Source organism: Gopherus flavomarginatus, chromosome 1, assembly GCF_025201925.1.
Source record: "Gopherus flavomarginatus isolate rGopFla2 chromosome 1, rGopFla2.mat.asm, whole genome shotgun sequence".
NCBI lineage: Eukaryota > Metazoa > Chordata > Testudines > Testudinidae > Gopherus > Gopherus flavomarginatus.
The window spans coordinates 221,140,177-221,153,979 of record NC_066617.1 but is presented as its reverse complement, the minus strand read 5'-3'; the positions used below and the strand labels follow the sequence as shown (position 1 = coordinate 221,153,979).

Sequence of the window (13,803 nt, the reverse complement as noted above, 5' to 3'; positions counted from 1 at the left end):
ACAAGTGGCTGAGGAGGGAATGGGGACCAAATTGTGACTCAGTGCCCCAATTTGCTCCATAGTGAAATAGTCTGTGCGAGTTGTTTACCTGGCAAAGATTACTTGTCTTTCTGCACTGGTTTAGCTGTGTTTCTTGGTGCATTGGATGGGACAAAGTCAAGACTCCACCCACCACCTGTGCAAGAGAGGAAGTATTGGCCCCATGAAGGCTGCTTCCCGTTCTCCTCCGTTCTGTCATGAAATTGGTAGTCTACACAGGCGAGTTAAGGGACACATTACACCTGCTTTCTCCTGTGAGCAAATTGGTAAAACAAGCTATATTCTCTCACAACTGCTTAAGTATTTTGTTTGATAGTCTAGAGTACCTAGTCCGAATGTTCACGTCCTTGAATGTGTTAGTCATTTGCCTTTGACTCAGGTAATGTGCTTCGCCCACTATCTGAACATTCTGTGGGGGGTTGTTCCATTTTACCAGTCATCCAGTTATAGTGTTGTAAGTCAAAGAGATCGAATTCCAAGCTAGTAGCCATCACTGTTAATTCTAAATGATACCCCAGAGCTAGCCTATGAATAGTGAAAGTTTTGTGATTTAATCCTATAAAAGGGAGCACCCAGCTAAGGCAGAATATTACATTTCACCTCTTTACTGGAGTGGCTCTTGTAATGTAAATTGGTTTTGAATCATTATTAAGTCCTCCTAATGTTGACTATGATTGGTTAGAGAGTTACATAACAGATTTATTGTACTGTAAGTCCACAGAGGCATATTGTATTTTTTTATGAAGGTTGTTGAAAACTTGACCCCATAGAATTTATCTTGAATACGATTTCTCGCCACACTTCAAAATGATCCCAGATTTATTTTCAATGTATTTTCAGAGCTATAAAATATCTGACCACAGCAGTAACTGTCATTTCATAACCTAGAATCTTCTGTAAGAAATGCAGTCACACCTCCCTTATTTCTTTATGCTGTTCTTTGTATTCCTTCTTTCTTGTGAAACTGTTTTCCAGAGGTTAGAATTCAGTTACTCAGAGACATCAGACTACGAATCAAAAGGGGCAGTGCTGGGTAGCATCAACAGATCACTGTATGCTTATTTATCCTGTATGTGATTCTTAAATGAAGAGATCGTATTCAGTCACAGCTAAATCAAACTAGCAAGCATATATACCCAGAAGGGTTTTGGTAGTGTCTACCATATTTCATCACTCTCATTTCTTTCCTGTTTTAGATGAGACATAAAACAAAGTCCTGATCAGTTGTGATCATGAAAAAATACAGTGCTTTTTCCACAATGTAACAACAGCTAGGAGTATTAGCTTTAACGTCGGATCTGTTTACTTGAAATTCCCTGTTTAGATAATGGTATTCATCACTTTCTGCCCTGTGCTTTTTTAATGACTGTAGCCTTCAAGTCTTGAGGTTACTGCATTTACTGATGGTGAAGTGCGTGTATAGTGCTTGTGTGTGCACATTAATTTTATATAGCTATAGATATGGGTCTATTAATTTTATATAAGACTGATTGTTATCCAGTGATCAGTCACTGGGAATGAATCTGATTTTGGTAAAGGATGTATTAAATGCTAAATTTACATTAATATAACTTAAAATTTACAATTTTTAACACTCAGAATCTAGGAAATGCAAAAATTAAAATTTTCATAATTCCCTTAACTCGCCCACACTGCATATAAATACTCTGTGTTAATCTCTATTCACATGTGCCATTTTTTCTTTGAAGTCAATGGAAGTTGTGTGGACATATCCGAGGACAGTATTTTCATTCCTTGACTTCTCATTATTTAAAATATTAACCTGAATGTATCATTTTCGTGTATGTTTTTGTAATTAATTGTTAAGAGAAATCAAATAAGGCTATTAGGACACTGATCTCTATATTTCTTTTTCTGTGTAATTGCAGAGTTGCAGATCTCTATAATGAAAGATCAACACAAAATAGTCCTGGATGACATATCTAATGCTTATATTATGAATTTAGAGTACTTGATAGTCCTATAATTACAATGAACACAATATATCAAATGCTACTATACAGTAATTTTTGCGAAATGTTGACTTTAAATGGTGACAATTTCATAGTATTTTAATTCTAAAAATAGTATAAATGTTATATGATCTACAAGTTGATAAGAACTATTTTTCAGTCTGCTATTTTAAAGTAACATTTTATTTTATCTTTATTGACGTTAGCCTGTTGGTGATTCCTCATTTTGGACTAGCCACTTGAAAAAGTCTAACGTGTAAAGTTCAGGTATTTTTCAGTTATAAAGCACACGTTTGTTTTTGTTTTTAAAAAATAAGTCAATGTTACTTTAAGTGGATAAGATATATATATATTTTTACCCACACAGAATTCAAAAACAGTTGAACTGATTTTACTCAATCTTTTCAAACATAGTAGCATGGTAGGGAGATAAAGCTTGTACAATTTTAGAAGAATGGGAAGAATTGACAAAAATTATAAGTAACTGAAAATGCAAGTCCTAATATAAATTTAACTATACAGCATTTTGTACCAGGCCAACATTATGATACTTTAAGGCCCCCAGGCTGTGAAACATACAAACCTGGTTAACTTTAAGAATCTGACTAATTCAGTGGGGCTACTCAGGTGCTTAAAATTAAGCACATACATAAGACTCGGCAGAAGCAGGCTGTAATTTACTTGTACAGTGCTACAATCTGTGAAAGAAAGGTGCTATATGCCATAAATGTTAGTTACTATTATTAATTATTAAGCTATTATTTGTTAAATGTAGAGAAAAAGAAGTGAGAACATATTTTCATCTTTCCTTTGTTATGTTGCTACAATCATTGTTATGCTGATATTGAGGTAGGAAATGACTTAGTTTGTGAAGTTTAGCTATTTTGGTACTGATGAATCATGCTTAATTTGAAAAATGTCAGTAGTCTATCTGATTTCAGCTGGTTAGGGGCCTTGCTGAGTAAGGATGAGATTATTCATGTGTTTAAATTAAAGCACTTGCTTAAATGCTATAGGGAATCAGAACTTTGAGGTTGAAGTTGAGATTTCTTGTCCAGAGTTGTATGTGGGTTGGATTAATGTTAAGCATTGTCTGTCATTTGTGAGAAAATAGTGTGATTTTGCCCATGTCACTCGGTTATTACATCATCTCTGTAGTACCTCAGCATTTGGGAAAATCAAAGAGATTTTATTTTCTAAATTATCTTTTAGATTGTTTCATATCTGAGTATGTTGATAAATCTTTTTGGTTAGTTCAATGTACTCATAGTGGTAAGTATGTTTAACCTTATTTGGCAGGTTAAAGTTTGGAGAGGAATTAAGTATTCTGTACCACTTGCCCCTCTAAGTTCAAGGAGTACTTCTTCCACACGCTCCTCTCTAATATAAACACACAACAATGTGTATGTTAAATGTCCATGTGGTGACATGACTTTTTTTCCTGGCCTGAGCATTTATAGACCATTTCAAGGATTGGCATGCCATTTTGGCAAGATGCTTCTCCCTAGCTCTTGTGTTTCATGAGATATTAGCCTTTAAATGACTGTATGCTTGTATGACCACTGTGTTTTGAACTTGTAGAATAACCTTCTGACCTGAGACCTAGGCTCCCCTGGCTAACATACTATGAGAAATGGTGGTGTTTGAGGTGTACGCTGCCCAGACAAAAGCAGAAGGAAGTACTGAAAATCTCATAAATAAGCCCACTGCCCAGGGCTGAAGCCCTCAAGCTTTGGTACCCCCAGGGAGGCAGGGCTTTGGCTTTGGCCACCCTGCCCCGGGCGGTGGGGCTTGGGCATCGGTCCACCTTCCTAGGGTCGTGTAGTAATTTTTGTTGTCAGAAGGGGGTTACAGTGCAATGAAGTTTGAGACACCCTGCAATACAGTAATTGTTAGTGGGGTTTTGCTATTGTCCTGTTAGTAATGAAACAAATCTCATACATCTTGCTTTAGGGAGTACATTTGTGAATTTATAAAGTTACATGGGACTTGAGTCCCACTTCTCCCACTGATTTCAACATAATGTGTGTGGGCTTTTGGCCACCTACCTTTCCAGCTTTCTCTAGACGGAGGCATTAGAGAGTGGTGAGAGAATGATATTTAATTATAGAGGTTGCCACCAAGAGTTTTAAAGAATTTGACTGCTTTGTATGTTCACAGACATAGTTCAGTCCTCCTATCTACTGTATACTTTAAAGATGGCAAAGGTGAAAGGAATACATACTGTAGGGAATTGCCTGGGGATGTTCCTGCAATGCCAGGTGATGGACTAGATGGCCCTATAGGTCTGTTCCCCTCTAGACAACTCATAGACAACTCTGGTCTACCTCTCTTGTAAAGAGACCCCTTTCTCTGCTATCAGAGCTAAGTCTCTCACACACAGAATTACGATTTTCATTTTATTTTTAGCACCAGTCCTGAATAGTTGCCGGCAATTTATATACATGAGGGTTTTGTTCATTTAAGTTGCTTTTCTTAGGAGGATAAGAATTAGCTAGAAGTACTATTAAATAGGTCAAGACTCATGTTGCTATGTTCTCTGGATCTTCTTTTTTATATGTGAAAAATCATAGGCTTTTCTTACAAGTACTGCACAGATTTTTTTATTTAACTCATAGAAACCAGGTTGTTCTAGGTGAGCTCAGAGGAGGAGTAAGAGCAAATTTGTTCTTAAGCTGAATTGTTGCCTGGGACCCACGAGGTTATTACAAGAATCCAACCAAACTACTGAGATTACTGGCAGAGAAGAGTGGGGAACCATTACTGGGGCTGCCTTATTAGATGGCTGTGGACAGAATAAGTATACCACTACATCAGGGCAAATAGTCTCCACAGGATGAATGAAGAACATAATTTAATTCTATCATTATGACTAAAGTGTTCCAGAGAATTTTAAAGCATACTGAAACATGTGATCTTAATCCTGAAGCATTTAATTCAAAAGCATTAGTCTTGGCTTTTCTTTAGATCTCTCAAGTAATTATGGAATTTTCTTTTCGGCCTTTTGGCTAAGCTCCAATAAAGTATCTGTTTAATATCTGGTAAGTGAGTGGGAAGGAAGATGACTATATCCTGATCTAACAAAGAAATTGATTTGATTATTTACAAGGTCTTTACTTATCTCTAAGTCCTGTATTCCTATGACTGCATTTCACATTGACAGAAAGCCTTTGATACTCATCTCCCAACACCAAGCATAAAATCTTTTGTTGCAGGCATGGTTATTTATTTTTCTGTTTTTGTAAGCAGTGATTCCTCTCCAGCTACTGAATTTTGGATAGTGTAATATTTGGTCCTTTCATTTGAGTTCACACCCTGGTTACTCTGAGCCACTGTCTTCTATATCATGATCATCACACACCAGCATAAAGATAGAAGACATGCAGTATTCATGAAGAGACCTTCCTTTGATACTGTGAGACAGGAATACTATAAGTTAGTCAGTATTATTGTAAGTGCTGAAAATTGCTTCATGGCCCCGCCTCTCTCTCCAGAGATGAAGGGTCCAGTATCTCATTGGTTTAATCCACCTAAACTCCAGTTGCTCATCTCTAAGACATGAAGAAAGATCCCATGATGACTTTCCAATATAAGACCCCTTGCATGGTGGGGCAACATTGAACTGAACTCACACTTCTGCCTCAAAGCAATAGGAACCTTAAATAAGTATATGTTCAATGCCAAAAGACTATGTTAATGCAGAGTTAAGGCTACTTGGTGATAGTCATCCCCTTGAAGAATAGTGAGTTGAACAAAACTTACATTTCTGAAAACCAGGAAATTCACAGATACGATTGCTCTGTAACCTTACCTCTGCCCTCTTTCAGCAATGCCCTAAACGCCCCAATAACACACATACCTTTACTCTGCCACAGCAGAGTGGGAAAAACAGGATGCCAAACCAGGCCACCTGATACCCAAATTGGTCTGTAGTCAGCAAACCTCATGTTATGGTGTACTCCTTTCTCTTCAACAAACTTCTGCAACCTTGTGTTCCAGAAATAGTCCAAAATCCACACATTGGCAACCTTTGCAGTGCACATATTTCTTTTCCCTCCGTAATCAAGGTACCTAGACTGTCAATTCCAAATCTCCTCACTATGTGTCTTTGGAAACATCACATTACTCTGCCGCAAGATTGGGCAGTACTCTACCCCGTCCTTCCCCCGTGAGCTAGTAAAATACAGATTTCCTCAAACAACCAAGGCTTATGTACCACCAGTTTCCCACCTCTTTTGCAGCCATCGCACCTTCCCCCCAAAAGTCCTCTCTCTCTCGCTTCACCCCACCCAGCATAACAAAAAAATTGGTTAGATTGGCTGCTGACTGTCCTGCTGTGTTCCCAGTAAACCTCCCTATAAAATAAAAACACATAATATTAAAACAGAGACAATTTGCAGCACATTAATAAATCTTTTTCTACAGGAGCTCAAAGGTTTGGACTAGAAACATCAGTACTGGGGTATTCACTGGGGCAATGACTTTGGAACATTCCCTCGAAAAACCCAGGCAAGCATAAAATGGCTGCATAGAAACCCTCTCACATTTTTTTCTTAATTGATGCATAAACACCTTAATCCTCCCAGACTGCACATCTGTGCTGGAAAAAAAGGGAATGTTTTCTTAAACACCATACACAATGTGGGTCCCCAGAGACTTAATGGGTGCCATGCACTACCCTGGGTATAAATTAAACTCTTGAGGCCACTTTGAGACCTACATCACATCAGTAGTTTGATCTCTTGCTAGGTGAAATTTTTTGGAAAATGGCTTTTTTTTTTCAGGGCTCATATGTCTGGAACTTCTGGCTCTAATTACCTCAAGATTTGGTGACTAAACCTACCCTCTACTTCCCTGAGACACAGCAAGTTTTAGCGGAAGCATGTCAGTTTTAGAGGAGGGATAATCTTTGACCTTTAAACAGAAGTTGTGATGCAACCTGAACTATAATGCTGCTGCTGCACTACTATAATTCAGCTGCAGTATTATTTCTGTTTGGCTGGGTCTTGGAAGTGATGCGCATTATTTTGCCGGCTGATAAGAGATTGCTTGGTTATAGCACAATCCTTCATAGTGCCATGACATCAGAAGGCACTAGGTGACTAATGGGAGTTTTGCGTTGAATATTGCCAGGATTTCAGCACTCACAAAAGCATGTTACAGTTATATTATATTGAGGATAATGCATAAGGTCAGTGACCAGTAATCACCAGGTTGTTGTGAGATTTAACTAGGAACATTTATAAAGTACATTAAGATGTTTGATTGGAATACAATATAGAAGTACTATTTATATTAATATATCTGCAAGAAAAACTGGGCGAGATATGGTATAGTAGGCAAAGTGTCTCAGATTCATGTATCTTTATTCATATGTTTTGGGATTTGATTACTTACATAGGAAAGAGAAGAGTGAACATATGGTGGATACACTACTACAGGGTTTCTCAAACAGGGATCGCCGCTTGTGTAAGGAAAGCCCCTGGCGGGCTGGGCCAGTGTGTTTACCTGCCCCATCTGCAAGTCTGGCCAATCACAGCTCTCACTGGCTGCAGATCGCTGCTCCGGACCAATGGGAGCTGCTGGAAGTGGTGGCCAGTACGTCCCTTGGCCCGCTCCACTTCCAGCAGCTCCCATTGGCCCGGAGCAGTGACCCGTGGCCAGTGGGAGCTGTGATCGGCTGGACCTGTAGACGGGGCAGATAAACACACCAGCCTGACCCGCCAAGGGCTTTCCCTACACAAGCAGCGACCCCTGTTTGAGAAACCCAGCACTAGAACCATTGAATACAAATTAGAATTAACATTAGTTAGAGATGGACTGTGCAGGTATTTTGTTTCTACCACTTGTGGTGTGTGTTTCAGTCTATTCACATTTGTATTAGCCAAGATGGCCAGGGATGCAACCCAAGCCTCTCACTGCCTGATGCTAGGACTGGATGACTGGGAATGGATGACTTGATAATTGCCCTGTTCTGTTAATTCCCTTTGAAGCATCTGGCATTGGCCACTGTTGAAAGACAGGGTACTGGGCTGACCCAGTATAGCCTTTCTTATGTATTTCTTATGACAGCAAATTTTGGTCTGCATTCAAATCTTGTGTAACTCCATTGGCTTCAGTAGGCCCATTAGTAAGTAGGTCTCTTTGTTCCTTAACAAATGTAGCTAGTTCTTATACATGAACAACTGATGGAAGGAAAACAGAATCAGAGAATCTAAAATAATGGTAACATTTAGAATAATAAATATTGTGGTTTTGTAGACATAAAGCACAGGTACACCCATGTTGATTTGTATACACATGCACAATTAGATTCCATCATAAAAGCAAAATTCTCGCACCTCTCTCTCTCTCTCTCTCTCCAAAATAAATGTTCATGAATTGCTCCGTGGAATCACAGCATGCGGATTAGAACAATAGCTAGTAGCACACTTGTTTCTTCATAGCATACAATAACCTACTACATATAAAAGTACAAGCACAGAACACTTTCTAAATGATCATAAATTAGGATTATTTTTATTATCATTGTTAATAAGCCAATCATGTCCAAAATGTGCTAAGCTCTCTATCCAACAGGATGTGGGTGTGCACTTAGAAATATCATTCCATTTCTAAAGATAACCATTTCAGAGTTATTCCTTCTATTGAAAATAGAGAATATATCTATAACCAGTAACATGTCTAGGAATAGAACTTTAAGTGTGCACCCACTATGGGAAGACAATTCCCTGCCCCACGGAATTTACAATCTAAAACTTCCTCCTCCAAAACTATGTGGGTGCTTAATTTTAGGCATGTGAGGTGTCTGTTGAAATCGCAGGATATTAAGCATGTACATAAGTGTCTGCAGATTCAGGCCTATAATGCAAAATAGACAAGAAGAAAGAAGGGGATCTGGCATACAAACACAATGATCAGGGTGGTGAACAGTGCACTCCTTCTTAGTTCCGTTTTTATAAACGCTAGCCTAGGATCAATTAACAGGTTGTTTACAGTACTTTCCAATTTTTATCCATTCATTTTTATTTATTATTTCCCTAATACTCAATTTGCAAATAATATGACCTCATGAACCATAGTGAACTGAACTTGGCACTTTTATTCATAAAAATATTCATGGGTTTTTTCTTTTCTTTCTTTCTTTTTTTTTTTTTTTTTGGGCCTGTTTAGCCCACTGGTACTGGCAAGTAACTGCTATAGAATAATGGATGTGGAAACTGAGATGATTATGTAAAGTACCTAAACAACCAATGTGATGACTACTTATTAGTATTTGTTGTTGTTACATGAACAGCTAGAAGCTTCTACCAAGCTCAGGGTTCCATTGTGATAGACAGTCCCCTGCCCCAATGACCTTGTTGTCTAAATAGACAAAACAAATAAAGGATGGGGAACAAAATTAGTGTTATCTCCCGGGGATGAGGTAATTAGGCCCAGACAAATTCAGTGATTTCCCCAAAGTCACAGGAGAAATATGTAGCAAAGATGGGAATTGAACCCAAATGTCACAAGTCCCAGACCAGTGTATTAACCATGTGAACATCCTTTCTCTCTGTTATAATAGTGTCTATATGGATGGGTCATAACCAAAGCTGTGTAAAAATTCTCCTCGATGCATGAGAAATTATGCATTTATTTTTAGATATCCAAAAAGCAATAATTTGGCCTGTTCATTTCAGATTATCCCTCTCAACGTTTCATTTTTTCCACCTTGTCAAAGAGGGGGTATAATTCTACAATTTTTGTCCTTCTTCAGTAAAACTTTGGATTTACGCAGCTCTTTGTATAAACAGCAACTCAACTGCATTCTCTGCTGTCACTATTCCCTTGTGTCACTGAACTGCATTTTATTCATAAAAGTGACATTCCTGTAACTAGTAGCTTTTTTTTTGAGAAACATCACTGAAATGAACAAAAAAAAACCAGATTTTTTCCACTCAATCTCAATTTATGGAGAAAATGCCATATCTACCTTTTTCTTCTGCCTTTTTCAGTAAATGCTCTTTTCAAACTTAAACTTAAATTTCTTTCAAATATGTAACATATTAGCCATATTAGGAAAGATTCACTTTAACCAGTCTTGATATTGATCTCTTTTCTAAAGTGCCATGAGATCTATGGATGAAAAATACCATGTATGAACTTAGATATTAATTACTTATTATTATTGGTGGTGATGGTCAAACAAACAAACAAAACCCAAGTCCTAAACCTTAGCCATTTGCCTGTAGTAAAATTATCCAAATCCTTTTGTATAGGTGGGAAAAAATTCTGTCACACTGACTTCAAACAGCTCACTCCAGTCTCCTGCCTCTTCTCTTTATTCCTTTCTGATCACTCCCTATTATAAGGGTCCAGTATATCTCTCAGTTCCATGTTGGGCTCCAGATCCTGCTCTCTGTGGTGCACAACACATCCCAGACTGCCTCTAACCAGAAAAATTTCAGTACATGGGATATTTGAATCTAGCAGTACCTAGAGCTAGAGGATGCCAGAAGCCATGAAAGGTTTTGCCATAGTAGAAAGGAACGTTGCCCATGAGAGAGGGTGCTCGTGGAAAGGTAGGAATTAAAGTGTGATTGTGAGCTCACAAAAGCAATGAGGGGAGAGGGGTCACTGTTAGTTTGAGCAGAGAGGAAATGTTCTTGTTATCTAGCACACAACTGCCTTAACTCAGCCTTTTCTGAAATCTTCAGGTTGGCTACAGCAGCTTCCATATCTATGCCCACCTCCAAGCTCCAGAGCTCTGGACTATACATGCTCTGAACAATGCTGTCCAGACACCTAGAAATGCAGTCGCAAACATGCTTTTCTTCAAACTACTCTATCAGATCCCTGTTCATTTTCAAATCCATTTCCAAAAAAATGTTTTTCTTGAAACCTTCAATGGAATTTCTCCGCTCTACTTCACAGGCCGTCTCTAGCTCTAATTTTACCTGCTTGTCAAGCATTGTCCTTCCCTGACACTTTCCACCAAAAAAATTGACATCGTTCGTGCAAGAGCCTCTCTCTTCTGTAATAAAGGGTTAAGCTTCAGCAGAATACTTGAAGTTACCACACTTCCTGGTGACTCAGATTCTGTCACCACACAAGGACAGGTACCAGCTTCAGAGACTGAGACAGAGCAAACAGACAAGTTGGCTTACTGCGGCATCCGTGTTGTGTCATCCAAAAACCTGTCTCAGTCATCACTGAAATACTAAACGCAGTTCCTGCCATCTGATATTATATCTCTCTGCCTCACTAACCCTCTAACTCTCATCTGGAAACAGCTTTTCTCACTTTGCATGTGCCTCTTAATTTCTCCCTCTCATTAGTTATTATTTAATTCTTGATCCTATAATTTAAGTCTGTAAAGTGTTTTGAGGGACAGTCTATGAAATAAAGTTGTGATATAATTGTGTTCAGAATCCATTCCAGTAAAAAACAGGTCATTAAACCTATCAGTAACAACTGTCTATGTAATTAGATTGGAATACTGGAAACATAAAAGATAGCAAGTTGGGTAAGACTTTCAATTGGACAGTTTACCTATTCTAGTTGTATTTTATCATACCTATCTGTATGCTACCATCATTTCACTCCTAAGTTAACTGTAGTGCATACTTTCATTAGAAGGCACAAGGCTGTTGTTTCTTGTCTCCCAAGTACTAATGAAGCTGATTATTGGCATCACTTTTGTAACATGCATCCTGTTAGAACAGACACATTCACTGGCTACTGTGGAGGGAGATATGATCTTTCTCTTTATTATTAGCACTGCTGTAGTTGAGAGTCTGTCAGCATTTTCATCATAGTATAAATGTTGCTTTCAGAGGGTTGTAATTCAGCCATAAAAATTAGCTCCAGGCTGGTACTTGGCATAGAAAGTTCTAGCTCAAGAGATTATTTTTTTGTAAAAAAAGTTTTTTTAAAATCCAACTTTGGTCATTTCTAGGTTATAAGAATGTTAATTAAAAAAAACAACCAACCAACCAAACAAGCAAAAAAAAAATTTTGTTGGCTTAGGTTGTGCAGAGAGTAACATGCTCACCTTCCAATTCCAGGGACGTGGATTTAAATCCTAGTTCTAGAATTTCACACGTGGAAATGTGCTAATATTTTGATAAGTAAAATGAGAGAAGAACCCAATAAACTGCACAAGAATTTTGTTACATTGCACAGTACTTGAGATACCTCAAGGACTCAAAGCATTCTTCTGTTTAATTGTCTTTTGTTTTGCACTCGGACTTTAAAAAGATGTGAGCATCTAATTTACGGGAAAAAGAGTCATTTTGCTGAAGATTATAAAATGAATCTCAGTTTAACAAATCCTTCTTTAACAACTTCATTATGTTTTTAAAATCACACCTGTTGGGTCCTTTTTTTGTTGTTCAAGGAATAATACAGTACTAAATTAAAATAAATTGTGTTATATGTCTCTATAAATACAAAATACCTGCACGTATTTCTAAAGAAGGCTCAAATAGTGTTATATTTTATTTAATTTCTAGAGAAAAAAGTATTTAATTTTCCATCATTTTGATATTTCCTTGCATAATTTTGATTTTGTCTGTGCATAATTCCCTGGGCTGTAAAAAAGAAAAGGGCACACTGACATTTTATTATGACTGTAGATTAACACCTTCCTCTCAACTCTTTCTCTTTCTCAACTTCTCTTAGTGAAGGAAAAGAAATATTTTGGACATTTACCCTTCTAGTTGTTCTTTTGGGGAGCAAATGAAAGATTTAAGGATGCAGATAATTTAAAGAAGCAGAAAAATACAGAAACAGAATAGTATAATCAGAGTAGTAATCAAAAATCACATAGGTTTGTTTGAAATAAAGTTGTATTCAAATCTACTTTTTATGCAGTCAAGTTACTTGATATACCATATTTTTTAAATCTCCTGAAAAGTGAGTTGTTAATGACAGAATATTAGCAAAACTGATTAATATGAACTTTAAAAAAAATTAAATATGGTCCCTGAGAGTCCCTGATTTAGCCAATCTAAGATTTAATCAGCTAACCAACATTAGTGATTTCTGAGGATGCAACAAATAAGAACTAGCAATTGCCTCATCTTTTGATTGACTTGCATGAAGATCTGTGCAGTTTCTAGTGGACATGCCTCCAAATCACACACTTGCCATCCTTTTTGGCAGTCTAAGCTAAGAGGCCAAGGGCTGAATGGACACAGAGTCTGAACTACCCTCTCATCTTTAGAGGTTGTCGATGCAGGCCATGGCTGGGGCACATTTGCTGAGCACTGAGGGAAATCTGGTACTTCTGTCATACGTCTGCTTTGTGTTTAAGAAGAGAATTCAATTCACAGAACTGTCAATCCGACACCTTTCATAAGCACTAGGACTGGTATGGAATTTTCTGTCAAAATGACATTTCAATAGGAAACACTTCTGCCAAATCTTTCATTTTTTCTGCAGAGAAATCAAGTGATTTTGCAAGGGAAAAATCAAACCAAAATACTTGCATTTCAGTCAGCTTAACCTGCATGCAAATATTTTGTTTAATAGAACTGAACTAAAATGTTTTGTTTTGAATCAGTTCAATAGTAAGCTGCATTTTCCTGTGATGCTATACTGCCTCTTTGGGATTATAGTTCAGGTGCCTGATGCCCCCTTTTCCCCAATGGTCCGGGCTCCCTGACTGGATTGCATGACTATGGGTACATCCTGTGTGCTACACCTGGCAGGGGCTGAAAAATTCAGATCTCTGAAGGAAGGCAGCCAGGTAATGATTTTGTTACTTGTTATAAGTTGCAGTTTCAGATACTTCTTATATTACCCC

General features: G+C 37.8%; 1 protein-coding gene across 3 annotated transcripts in view; it reads left to right on the top strand.

The window, feature by feature from the left end:
- The window catches only part of IL1RAPL1 (interleukin 1 receptor accessory protein like 1), a 1,154,051-nt gene that overhangs the window by 1,077,907 nt on the left and 62,341 nt on the right, over positions 1-13,803 (top strand). The window lies entirely within an intron of this gene.